The sequence below is a fragment of the Nicotiana attenuata genome, chromosome 1 (genome assembly GCF_001879085.1).
Source record: "Nicotiana attenuata strain UT chromosome 1, NIATTr2, whole genome shotgun sequence".
NCBI lineage: Eukaryota > Viridiplantae > Streptophyta > Magnoliopsida > Solanales > Solanaceae > Nicotiana > Nicotiana attenuata.
The window spans coordinates 76,277,579-76,290,911 of NC_031989.1; positions in this window are offsets into that span (position 1 = coordinate 76,277,579).

The window sequence follows — 13,333 nt, forward strand, 5'->3', positions numbered from 1 at the left end:
GCGTTCGCGTATGGTTGTTCGCGTTCGCGTAAGGTTATTTCATCTGGTCATCGCGTTCGTAGGGTGTTGGTCGCGTTCGCGTAGTGTATTTTTGAGGTCTTGAATATTTGCTCTTCGCGATCACGAGCTGGGCAGAATGTTTTAAGTCATTTCATCCGCGATTTTGGGGCTCATTTCCCCTATTGTTGATCATTTTGAGAGCTTTTTGAAGGGAATTAAAGAGGGATTCAAGGAGAAACGTTTGGAGGTAAGAATTTCGGACCTAAAACTCAATTCTATTGTGAAATCTACCTAGGAATTCATGGAAACTTAAGCTAAAAATGGAAGAACTAGGGCTTGGGATTTTAAATCTTTGATTAGGGATTTGGAGGACCATTTGGGGTCGGATTTGAGAAATTTTGATATGTATGAACTCGTGGGAGGATAAGGAACCCGCTGATGTAAAAATTTCTGAGTTTCAAGAAGTGGGCCCGGGGCTCGGGTTTTGGTAATTTCGGGATTTGTGCCCGATATTGATTGTGTTCGCTTGGGCTTTGTTCCCTCAGCATATTGTGATGTATTTGTTTTGATTTTGGATAGATTCGACGCGCGTGGAGGCCAATTTGAGGGGCAAAGGCGTCGCGAGTTAGAGATTTCGCCGGTTCGAGGTGAGTAATGATTGTAAATGACGTTCTGAGGGTTTGAAACCCCGGATTGCACATCGTAGTGCTATATTGAGGTGAGACACGCGCTTGATGATGAGCGTGGGGTCGTTTACTATTAGGGATTGTGACTTGGCTCGTCCCGATTGATGATTTTATCGCGTATTTGACTGAAACTTATTTGTTATCGTCATGATTTGGACTGATTGTCATATTTGGGCTTCGTGCCAACTATTTGAACCCTTCGGGGCTTTTTATCACTATTTCCTCACTGTATTGACTTATTACTTGAACTTAGTCATGCTGTTTTCCACTGTTTTACAACTCAGCCACCTTTACTCAGTTTTGATACTTAAATGATGTTTTAAATGATATTTTAGGCTGAGAACTACTGTTTTACTAATGCCCGAGGGGCTTGCGATGATTTTCTGACTGAGTGCAGCCGAGGGCCAGATGTGAGGATACACTGAGTGGTATGAGGCCGGGGGCCTGAGATACATATATACGCCACGAGGTGGCATGAGTGATGTGAGGCCGAGAGCCGAGATTTGATGCCACGAGATGGCTTGATATTGCGCTTGGGCCGTAAGGGGCCCCTCCGGAGTCTGTACACCCCCAGTGAGCGCGGGTACCTATTGTGATCTGAGAGTGAGCCCGAGGGGCTGATATTGTTCTAAGAGTGAGCCCGAGGGGTTGGTACTGTTCTATGTGTTTACTTTATTTCAATTGTCTGCCATTACCTGTTGATTGTGTTACTTTATGTGTTATCTTCCTGATTGCCCGACATTACCTGTTAATGGAGTGTTGTGCCCGAAGGGTGGATTTCTGTGCTTATCTGCACTAATTGTGTTGCATTCATTTGCATAACTGTTGAAAAAGTCATTTTCAAAAGAGGTTTAAACTGAGCTAAGATGTTTTTAAGAGATTTCACAGCTTCATTGTTTTTCTTAAATGGCTTTTACACTGCTTCTGTACGGCATGTTGATACGCTTTACGAGATTTCTTACTGCTCAGTTGTTATTTACCTTTATTACTCACTGAGTCGGAGTACTCACTTTACTCCCTGCACCTTGTGTACAGATGCAGGTATTTATGCACCCGGTAGCGGGGTTTGACTGATCGGAGGCAGAGTTACTGGAGTTTAGCAAGGTGGCTGCCGACGTTCGCAGCACCGCTTTTCTCCCTCTTTGTTCATTAGTCCTGTTTCGTATATTTCAGACCTTTTGTTGTATTGATACTCTAATAGATGCTCGTGACTTGTGACACCCCGGTTTTGGCTGTGTCGGGTTGTACTTCCGCTAATTTTTATCATTAAATCATATTTAAACTGCTTATGAACTGTTTAACTGCTTTAATAAGATGAATTGGGTTTAGTTGGCTGGCCTGGTCCTCACGAGAGGCGCCATCACGACCGGGTCTGGGTTTGGGTTGTGACAACTCTGCTGCAATTCTAATTAAATTTGTTTGAAGTTCTCTTTAAAAAAAGGCCCGTTCTTATTTCTATGTTGTTGTTTTTCTACTTCAGTCATTTTTCTGTTTTCAATTCAATGTCTCATTGCTCTTGACGTGTTGGGTCTGTTTGGCAGTCCCATGTGATGATAAGGGTGAAATCAAAGTAGCTTCTAGAATTAAGCTTGTTGAATCCCTTCTGATTGAGCTACTGTTTTAGTAGGTTTAAAATTAATTAGTTTGGTGATAATTTGTTTATGTTGGTTTAGTGCTTTGAACAATGGAATTGTGAAGTGCAAGATCAAACCTCTGCTCGTTTCATTTTCTTCTCGGCATATGAATTTGGGTTATCAAATAAAGTGATTGAATGAAAAGCCGTATACTTTTGTGTATTGGTTTTTTTTTTTAGAGAAGGTGATGAGTTGTTTCAATAGTCGTTGTTCAGTATATAAACAAATGTTGTTACCTACTTTATTACTAGTAATCTGAGATTAATTGGATCATCGTAACCATGGGTCCGGTTCCCGTGACACGGTCACGATACGTAAATCTCAATTTGGATGTGCATTTCATATGACCTGCCATAATTTTGAATAATGATAATAAAAATAAATATGCTAAAATCCGGGTGTACATTTCATGTGACCTAATTCTAATTTCCAACAAGGTTAAATAGAACGTGCCGTGAACCACGGGTGCATTTCATGTAGCGTGGCTTACGATGTGGTTTAAATAACCTTGAACTTTTCCCGAAATATTAAAAGCGGCTAAAAGTTAAAAATGTACAATAGGTTTAAAACGTGTAAAAATTAGATAATTAGGCCAATAATAATAGTTGAGCGACCGTGCTAAAACCACGGAACCCGGAAATGCCTAACACCTTCCGGGTTAACATAATTCCTTACCTGGATTTCTGTGTTCGCGGACCATAATTAGAGTAAAATTTTACTCAATTCGGGATTCTAAACCGGTGACTTGGGACACCATAAATTATCACAAGTGGCGACTCTGAATAAATAAATAAATCCCGTTTCGATTGTCACTTAAATTGGAAAAAACTCCTTTATATCCCCTTCCGGGGTAGTAAAAAGGAGGTGTGACAGCTCTGACGACTCTGCTGGGGACATCGACCCAGAACTTCTGGTTCAAGGTTCAAGAATTCGAGCTTAGAATAATTGTTATATTTGGCTTTATTTATTATTTGGCTTTATTTACATGTTTGGGCCTAATGTGCTAAATATTGCTTTTTACCGCTTTGATATTGTTGAACTGTATATAAATTATTGCGAAACCCTGCTCTCTCTGAGTGTTCTAAATCATCTGGGAAGGGTGCACTTCGTGTAACTTCTCTTCTGTTAGAGTCATATCCAAATTTTAGAATGAGGTTCGGACAAGTTGTAAAGCCGGTAAAGCTTCTGTATTCCCGGTACGCTGCCCCCCTCGGCTCGAGCTGTCCACTCGGGTAAGCCAGGTCTAGAACAAATAAACCAAGGTTTTAAGCCTAGTATAACATAGCCTCATGCCGGATCCCTAGTAGGAACGCTTGTTTGCATCACGCACATTTGACTTTAGGGACTCAACACAGGGGTTGGGTCCGTCTAGGATAAGTGTACCCAAAATAACAAACCATCTTGATGCATCCTATGTGCTACATGTTACATTTCTTCAAGGGTAAAAAGGTCATTTGGCGGACCAATGATAGTTGAGGGCAAATGAAAAAGAAAAAAATGTGAAAGAAAAGAGGGTGAAGTGTGAAAATAAAGCAAGTAGGGCCCAGTTATGTTTTTCTTTACGTTTTTTTAAGAAAAAGACAAAAAATGAACATGAAAAAAAAATCCAAAAAGATTATACATTTTACCTTTATTTTTCAAAAAAAAAAACAAAAAAAAAATTCTCTTAATTAGTTGTTTTTTTAATTATTTCTCGACCGTATCCAATCTGCCCGAACTACGCATATCTGATTCTCGTCTTTCGGGGCGTGATACGTAGGCAGCCCACATAGGGTCCAGTCTTCCTAGTGAATCTTAGGTTCTTGGCTTTGCGGGGTCTTAGCCAAATTTTGCACTTCTAGCCACCTTTTGGCCCAATAAGTTATTTTGCAAAAATAGTCTCAATCATGTCTTGCATGTGTCTAAGAGGAAGGGTTATTGTCTCACATAGCGTTTTAGGTCTTTAACTTTATTTGGTCTTAATTTTCTCATACATGTGTGGATTTACTCATCGGGGTTTGAGCATGACAGAGCCCCAAGACCATCCAGTCAGGATCGCTCATTCAGGAGTTGCTTAAGGAGATTTTTCTTTTTATGTTTTGAGTCTGTTATTCTTTTATGTCGTCTTTTACCTTCTAGTTTTGTACAGTGATGCCGAGTCTTTTGTTATTTTATTTCCTATTGAAAAAAAGATGTGTAATAAATCAAAAAATCCAAAAAAAAAGAAGAGAGATTTTGCGTTTTATAGTTCTGTTAGATGTTTTCTTTAGAATACTAACTCTAGAAGTTCAAAAAAAAAAAAAAAATCTTTTGTGGTTTTCCTTAGGAGATTAATGTCTAGAACTCAAAATAACAATTTGCTTATATATTTCCTTTAGTATATTAAGACTAAAAATTCAAAAAAAAAAAGAGAGAATTTTCTTTTAGTACCTCTAAAGGTTTTCTTTTAAGATATTAATTCCAAAAATTCCAAAAAGATTTTCTTTTGAGGTTCTTCTTTGAGAAATTCACGAAAAACGATTTTTTTATATTTTCACTAGAACTTTAGGGTATTGTACATAGAAGGAAAAAAACATACTTTATCTTTAAAGTTTCTTCCTTAGATCAAAAACTGAAATCCAAAAATATTTTTTATCTTGTTCATTTCTCGTTTCGAAATCTTTCTTCAGGGATATCAAATGAAAATTCAAAATATTTTTCTTTGGTTTATTGTTTAGATTTCCTTCCTAAAAAAAAGAGGAATCAAAAAAAAAATATTTTTCTCTTGTAGGGTTTTTTTCCTTAATAATTTCCCATAGATTGTTTGTTTCAAAAAGAAAAAGAAAAAATATATGCTCGTTAAGCTTGAGTTTAGAATAGGATATAGAACATTAAGTCTAGAAAATTCAACAAAAAAAAGGTTTTGCTTCTTTTATTTTTGTTTTCTCATTAGAGTAGTCATCAAGGTAAAAAGAAAAAAAAAAGAAAAAGAAAAAAGAAAATGAGAACGTTAGTCTGTTTACTTTATTCTCGATCTTCTCGAACTACACAATGATCTGATTCATGCGGCGTCATGATACATAGGCAACCTCCATAGGGTTCGATCGAATCATTTTTTTTATTAAAAGAAAAGGAAAAAGAAGGAAATAAACAAAAAAAAGTGGGTGAAATTATGGGATGTGAGAAATGAGAGGAAAGAAAAGAGTGATAATTAGCACAAAAAAAAGGAAGGAAAATGAGCAAGCAAGTGCTAGAAAAGCAAAGAAAATAGAGGATTGAAATGAACAAATTGGGATGATGCCAAATGACCTTCATACCCTCGAAGTCATTTTTAGAACCGATAACCGTGGCTAGGTGCATTGCACATAAAGTGAGATTATTTTTTGTTAAATGCCCTAACGCTAACGTGACGACTTCATCTTCATAGCAGAAAGGTGATTGGTTTGTGGTTCTTAAAGTGGTAACTCTTATCTACGACATAAGGTCGAAAGGAAATGGCAGATGGCAATGGAATCGAGTCGGTTGATACCGGGGCCCAAAAGCAATTGGTTGAACAGGGCAATGGGTTGGTTGAAGAGGTAAGGATGTTAAGACAACACATGGCGGGCATGTATCAGGCTTGGATGACTGGGAAGGCACCTCCCCGCCACCACCTAGCTTCTTAGATGCTACCCTTACCCAAACTCCGGTCATAGTGCCAGATGATCTCCCATACTCTCCAGATCCACCCGCTTATCATAGCTTTCCCAACCACCCTAGTGGCTCCATCACGCGTCCTCCAATTACCTTTCCCCAGAATTTCCATCCCGTCATATCCATTATCCCCAATAATGAACACCCACTCAAAGCTCATGATGCCCAATATTACCCCCCAGAGGTTGCTCACAAGGTTCCTGACTCATACAATCAGAACCCTCGGAATGAGCCTCATGTTGAAAATGAAAAGGTCATAGGAAAAGAAGGGCGAGATGAGATATCCAGGAAGCTGAAAGGTATAGAATAGTTCTTAAGGAGCATGCAAGGGATGGGAAATGAGATTAACATGTCTTACCATGACTTGTGTATGTTCCCTGATGTTCATCTGCCCGCGGGGTTTAAAATGCCAAAGTTTAACTTGTATGATGGGCGTGAAGATCCAGTAGCCCATCTGAGGGGTTATTGCAATGAAATGAGAAGTGTTGGCGGGAAAGAGGATTTGTTGATGACATATTTTCAGCGAGGGCTTGACTGGGGCAGCCTTGCAATGGTATACTCGTCAAGATGTCAATAAGTGGCATACATGGGATGACATGGCTCAAGATTTTGTTCGACACTTTCAGTACAATCTAGACATTATCCCAGATCGCTCCTCCCTATCCAAGATGGAAAAGAAACCGAAGGAAAGCTTTAGGGAGTTTGGGCTCACATGGAGGGAACAGACTGCTCGAGTCAGTCCCCCGATTGGTGAAGAAGAAATGGTGCTTTTCCTACAAGCCCAGGGGCCCACCTACTTCAGTCATTTGATCCCGGCCTTGGGTAAACCTTTCAGTGATGTGGTAAAAATGGGGGAGATGGTAGATGAGGGAATCAAGTCAGGCAAAATCATGAGTTATTCTGCATTGAAAGACACTACAAAAGACATTCAGAACATTTTAGTAAGTTTGGATGGAAGAAAGAGAAATAAAAAAGATGTTGTTGAGCCGCGCCAACGACAGGATCCAGTGGGCATTCCTGCTCAACGCTTTTAGCCTCGATATCGACCCCATGGATATCACTGTGCTCCAGATAATCCTCCCCAATACTACTTCTCTCCATAAAACCCCCAAAGTCGTACATCACCTTCCCAGTACTCCGTCCACAATGCACCACCATATGCTCCACACCCACGAGACCCGCAATGGCCTGCACCACTTCCACAAATGTCTTACCCGCCCCCTCAAGCATATCAAACACCTACCCGCAAAAGGTTCCAACCGAGACCAGAGTACAAGATGAAAAGGCAAAAGCAAAAGGAAAAGACTTTCACTCCCATTGGAGAATCATTTGCCAGTTTGTTCCAAAGGTTGAGGCAATTGGACATGTTGAAGTCGATTCAGATAAAAATGCCGAACCCTCTTCCAAAGAATTTTGACTATTCTTAAAGGTGCGCATATTGCTCTGATGCCCCGGGTCACAACACAGAAAAGTGTTGGCATCTGAAAAAAGCAATTTAGAAGCTTATTGATGCAGGTGACATTGTTGTGCAAAATCCAGATGCAGTAGACACTAGCCAAAGTCCATCGCCTATTCATAATGAGACGCATATGGTGGGTATGATTTGTTTTGAAAAGGAATATGAGAATTCTTCTGAGATCCTCGGAGGTCCACATGCTGCAAAACTTTCAGCTCTATCAGAGACTGATCTTAAGAACGAGCCGGCAAAAGGGACCCAAATGCAATTTGCTAAAGTCAGTGTGATGGAGACTTGTGAAGGTCCTAGTAATATTGATGCGGAACTCAGTGGCTAAGATGGCGTGCTTGGTAATTGGAAAGACGCTCCATCTCTTGGCTAGCCAGGGATGAGTCTTGGTGGTTTATTTTGTTGTCATTTCTGTTGTCCGAGTTATTTTCTGGGTTGTAATCCGGATATTGTCTTGTGACTCAAACTCTTCTATCCGTTTCTTTTGCTTAGTTTGTTTAGTCGTAGTAGATCGTTTAGTGTTGTCTAGTTTTGTTCCAGGGTTGTAATCCCAGCTTATTTTACTTGTTTGTTGTTCAAACCCGTTCAACATCTGTCTAATGCAATTTCCTGTTTTCTGTTATTTCTAGTCAGTGTTTGTTTAGTTCTCTTTTCCTTTTATAGTTCTTTTCCTGCTGACTCTAGTGACATGACATGCATGCATAATTCTAGGCCTGGTCTTAAAAGTTAGTTTAATCATGAAGCAAGGAAACAATTTTGAAGATGATAGGGACACTTGAGGGAAATAAGTACAGATTTAGACATTTTGAGATCATTTGAAGCCCGAATCGTGCGAAACTGGGGCAGATAATTTGGGAAGTTAATAGGATGACAAGAATACATTAAAGGAGAGTGCATCCCAGACAATTTAAAGCGAGCAATTTTGAGTGCACCTCAAGTAACAAGATAAAGCCAAGGGAGTTTGCTCCAAGCAGATGGAGGGTATCCATTATGAAGAAAAATAACCCAACGAGAGTTCTGTACTTGACAAGGCACTAAAAAAAAGTGGAAGGCATATAAGTGATATCAATGCCGAAGCTGCAAAAGAAATGTTGTGCAAGATCTTCTTTTTCATTCTCAAGTTGCATGTGCTATACTTGGTATTCTTGGAGATTGGGAGGCCCTCTTTCAGCTATCGAAACACTTTATACCCTTTGGTACCCATTTGAGCCTGTGTTGATTTCTTTGACCTCCCCTTTTTTGGAATCAAGTTAGAGTCATAAAATAAAATAAAAAGTTCATGTCCCCATAGGTTTATTTTAGAAAGTTCATTCCAAAAGAAAAATTCAAAAGAAAAAAAAGAAGAGAAAAATAGAGATAAAGAAAAAAAAAGAAAAAAAAGGGACAGAAAAAAAAAGGGAAAAGAAAAAAAAAAGAGAAAAAGGAAAATAGTGACAAAAAGACCCAATTCTTGTCACCACAAGATACGTAGGCAGCCTTACGGTTCGGTCATACCAAATAAAATATTTTATAATCCCATGAAGTCAAAATTGGGGCAGTCTTTCTTAGTAACTCCATCAAAAGAAAAGAAAAAAAAGAGAGAATCAAATTCCCTTGTTTTAGAAATTGGGGAAATTTTTATAATGGATTCCAAAAGTTGTAGAAAAATTAACCCTGTTGTCTTAGTTATTTTGAGCCTTTATGATATCTTGTTTTTCTACCCCTGTCCAAAAGCCACATTAAAGTAAAAAAAAAGACCTCCCGGATAGTCTTTGAGAGTGCTGAATTTAGACATGCCAAGGGTATATGACGTTTTTACCATGGTTAATGTCTTGTCATTTGCAGAATCAAAGGAAATAAGAAGAAAAGAACAAAATGAGAAAGTCTTATTGGTGAAAACCTTCATAGGCATCATAAGGCGATGGTGAGTTGAGAGAAAGAACAAAATGAGAGAGGCTTGATAGTAAAAACCCTTCGGGCACTACAAGTCGAATAAGGATCGCGAATCAGAGTGGATAATCAAAGCATTGAAGCCCAGTTTCACGATTTAGGGGTATAACAAGAGTTGAACATCAGACTTGCTTGACAGATTAGGCCACAGATGCATGTCATGGTCATTAGAGTTGGTGTCCACATCTGATAAGTTTCTACTTTGTAGTTTTCTTGTTAGGTATCATCTTTTTCCATTGTCCTTTACTCTGTTCCTTTTGTCTTGTTTACTCCCTTTTCCTGAGTCTGTTTGGTTAGAACAAGTGAAATGACTTCAAAATTTGCCACCAGCTTTCCAATTGCACAAAATGGAGTCTGGTTAGCACATCAAAGCGACATAAGTCAGGAAAGAACAACATGCACACTGAGTTGGTAACAATCAACGTGCTTTGGGATTCATGTGAAATACAAAGGTTTAGTATATGTCAATTCACGAGCACAATGCAACGGATGAATGGTATTGAGTTTGAACGGATCAGAGGTATTTTTCCGTGATAAGGGTGAAGAGAAAGTGGTTAGTCAATAAACAAGCAAGGTCTTTCGAGTTGAAATCAAGTTATCATGGGAAGTGAAGGAGCAATCGCCCTCAAAGTCAAGGCCACAAACCAACCACCATGTTTAAACTCACAAGTTTTCTTTGTCTGAAACATGGATGAAAGATATGTTCATATTAAAGCTTGGAAGCTCGAATTTTTCAGGTGTAATGCCCCAGTTCTGCTTACGCAAAGGCTATTGAGAAGATCACACATCACCCCTAGGAGAAAAACTTCCTAGTCTGGGTTTTCAAGTTATATTTTGTTGTAGGAGACGCACTTCCTAAATTGAGATTTTATCACCAGAAGACGCACTTCCTATTTGGTTCATTTAAGTTCATTCCTAGGAGACGCACTTCCTAGTTTGAGTCATTGATGTTTCACCCCTAGGAGACGCACTTTCTAGTCTGGGTCTTTCGGGTTATATTTTTGTTTTAAGGAGACGCACTTCCTAAATTGAGATTTTCCCCTAGGAGACGCACTTCCTAGTCTGGTTCATTTAAGTTCATTCATAGGAGACGCACCTCCTAGCTTGGGTCATTAAAGTTTCACCCCTAGGATACGCACTTCCTAGTCTGGGTAGTTCAGGTTATATTTTTGGTTTAGGAGATGCACTTCCTACATTGAGATTTCACCCTTAGGAGACGCACGTCCTAGTTGGGGTCTTTCAGTTTATACTTGTTAGGAGACGCACTTCCTAGTAGGGGTCTTTTAGATTATACTTGTTAGGAGATGCACTTCCTAGCTTTGGTCATTTAAATTCATTCCTAGGAGACGCACTTCCTTGTTTGAGTCATTGATGTTTCACCCCTAGGAGACGCACTTCCTAGTTTGAGTCATTTAAGTTCGGCCCTAGGAGACGCACTTCCTAGTCTGCTTCATTGAAGTTTTACCTGTAGGAGATGCACTTCCTAATCAAGCTCTTTCAAGTTATTCTTTTAGGAGACGCACTTCCTAAATTGAGGGTTCATTCATAGGAGACGTACTTCTTAGTTCGGTTCATTCAAGTTTCGGCCCTAGGAGACGCACTTCCTAGTTTGGTTCATTCAGGTTTTATTTTTAGCAGACGCATTTCCTAGTCAAAGTTTCTTGGTTTTACTCATAGGAGGCGCACATCCTAGTCTAGTCTTTAGTTTACTCTCATCATTGCATCGATAGTATAAGTGGTTTACAATTTTGCTAACAACTCACAAATCTTCCTAGTGCAAACTGGGGTAGAAAATTTCGTTTGTTTTGATTGCAGGCACCAACGTGGAAAACAAGGGAACACAGAAAGTTTCAGCAATCAGGCTCCCACCTGGAGAACAAGGGAAGACAGTTCAAGTTTCAGGGTCAAGTGTCAAGGGAAGACAGTTCAAGTTTCAAGGGAAAGCAGTTCCGAGAGAACACAGAAAGTTTCAGCAATCAGGCGCCCACCTTGAGAACAAGGGAAGACAGTTCAAGTTTCAAGGGAAAGCAGTTCCGAAGGAAGACAGTTCAAGTTCAGCAATCAGGCGCCCACCTGGAGAACAAGGGAAGACAGTTCAAGTTTTAAGGGAAAGCTATTTCAAAGGAAAGTGGTTCAGGTTCAGCAATCAGGCACCCACCTGGAGAACAAGGGAAAACAACTCAAGTTTCAAAGGATAGTGTTGCTCCCAAACGCACACGCAAGTATACGTGGTCGACAAGTAATATAATGATAAGTTGAGTGTCTAACCCACAGAGACTTGTATAACAAATCACTAAACTTGCTATTCAATCTAGCTAAAAGCAAAATCCAATAATATGATTATACTATGCTACGATTCTAAGTACTAACTAAATTATCAAGTAACGAGTTGATTGTTGTGTAATCAGTAGAGACAAGTATTCCAGGGTTGTGATCGATTCACCATTCGTATTGTGTTCTAATTAACTCTCTCTTTCATATAATTCACTCATGGTTGCTAATTAATCGATAGATGCTCTCATAGCCTTCTCCCGAAGTACTACTCACCTATTCTCAATAGATTAACTCCTATATTCCTATGAAATCAATCTATTAAGAATGCATTAAGATCACGATATTTAATTAAGCACGGTGACTAGGTATATTCCTATCCTAACCACAAATCCGCTCCCCCTAAGGGTTAAGATCTTGCTCTCTTCAATTCTTCTCTAATCTAAACATGGCTTTCCCAAGCATAGCATAGATAGTAAATAGAACTTAACTGCTGGCCAGACAATTAAGCAATTAAACACAGAATTGAAGAAACAACCATATAGTGGTGAATTATAATCAAGGTTAAGCTAATATCAAACAACAATATTCATGGCTAAATCACAACCCCAGAACAATGGGTGTTTAGCCACTCATACTCATGTTCATCACAATAAGGTTCAATTTCATCACAATTAGCAAAAACAAAGGGAAGAAAAGAAGAATTTGCCTTGCCTCTTGCCTTTCTCTTTTTCCCTCTAGACTATGAAAACCTTGATGAATAATCCTTGGGCGAGCTTGAATTTATATAGGTTAAGTGGGGTTTCCTCTAGATTTCCAATTATACCCCTGGCAAACAATTTCCGGAATTCGGACTAGCGCGGTCGCGCATCTGACCGTGCTAGTAAGCCAACCTTCTGTTTTGGACGCGCTACAATTAGCGCGGGCGCGCACCTGGGCGCGCTAGCCCAGCACTTTACTTCCTTGATTTTTCTCCTCGTCTTCGTGCGTCCTTAGCTCCGAGGGATCGTTTTTGCTCTAAAGTAGTTCCAATCACCTCTTTAAGGCATCACATAGGCTCCTCATCCTGCAATGTATACAATTCATAATTAGAGCCCATTTTTAATCAATTAACCACATTATGACATCGGAACATAAACAAACGGGAGCATAAATAATCGCTAAATTACCTAAATTCAGCCTCTTATCAACACCCCACACTTAATCCATTGCTAGTCCTCGAGCAATCACCCTTTACTTTCTAGAGGTTCCTTCACTCAACCATATCCCCTAACGCATTACACCCAGAACAATTTACATACATTACGCCTAGTAGTGAACAATCCTAGCCTCAAAAGTCTACTCTCAAGTGCCATGCAATATTCATACTTCTCAAAATACTCTACACAGAGGTCAAGACTTGCCTTTCCTTCACAAATCACATGCCCTCACAATCACAGTAAGGAGAATAAAATCAATCCACACATTTGAGTCTCATGCTCACATATATCAAAGAAAATCGCTCACCCTTACAAAAGAAGTCACATGCATGCAATTGGTACCATAAGCTTGCCCTTAATTTAAATCTCTACTAATGTAGGCTCACTCGATCTAAAATCAATTAGGACTTTTTCATGGTTGTAATGTGGGCTAAGGGACGGGTAGGATATATTTAGGAATAGTGGTTCACCCTCCTAAGCACTTTAACACATCACATA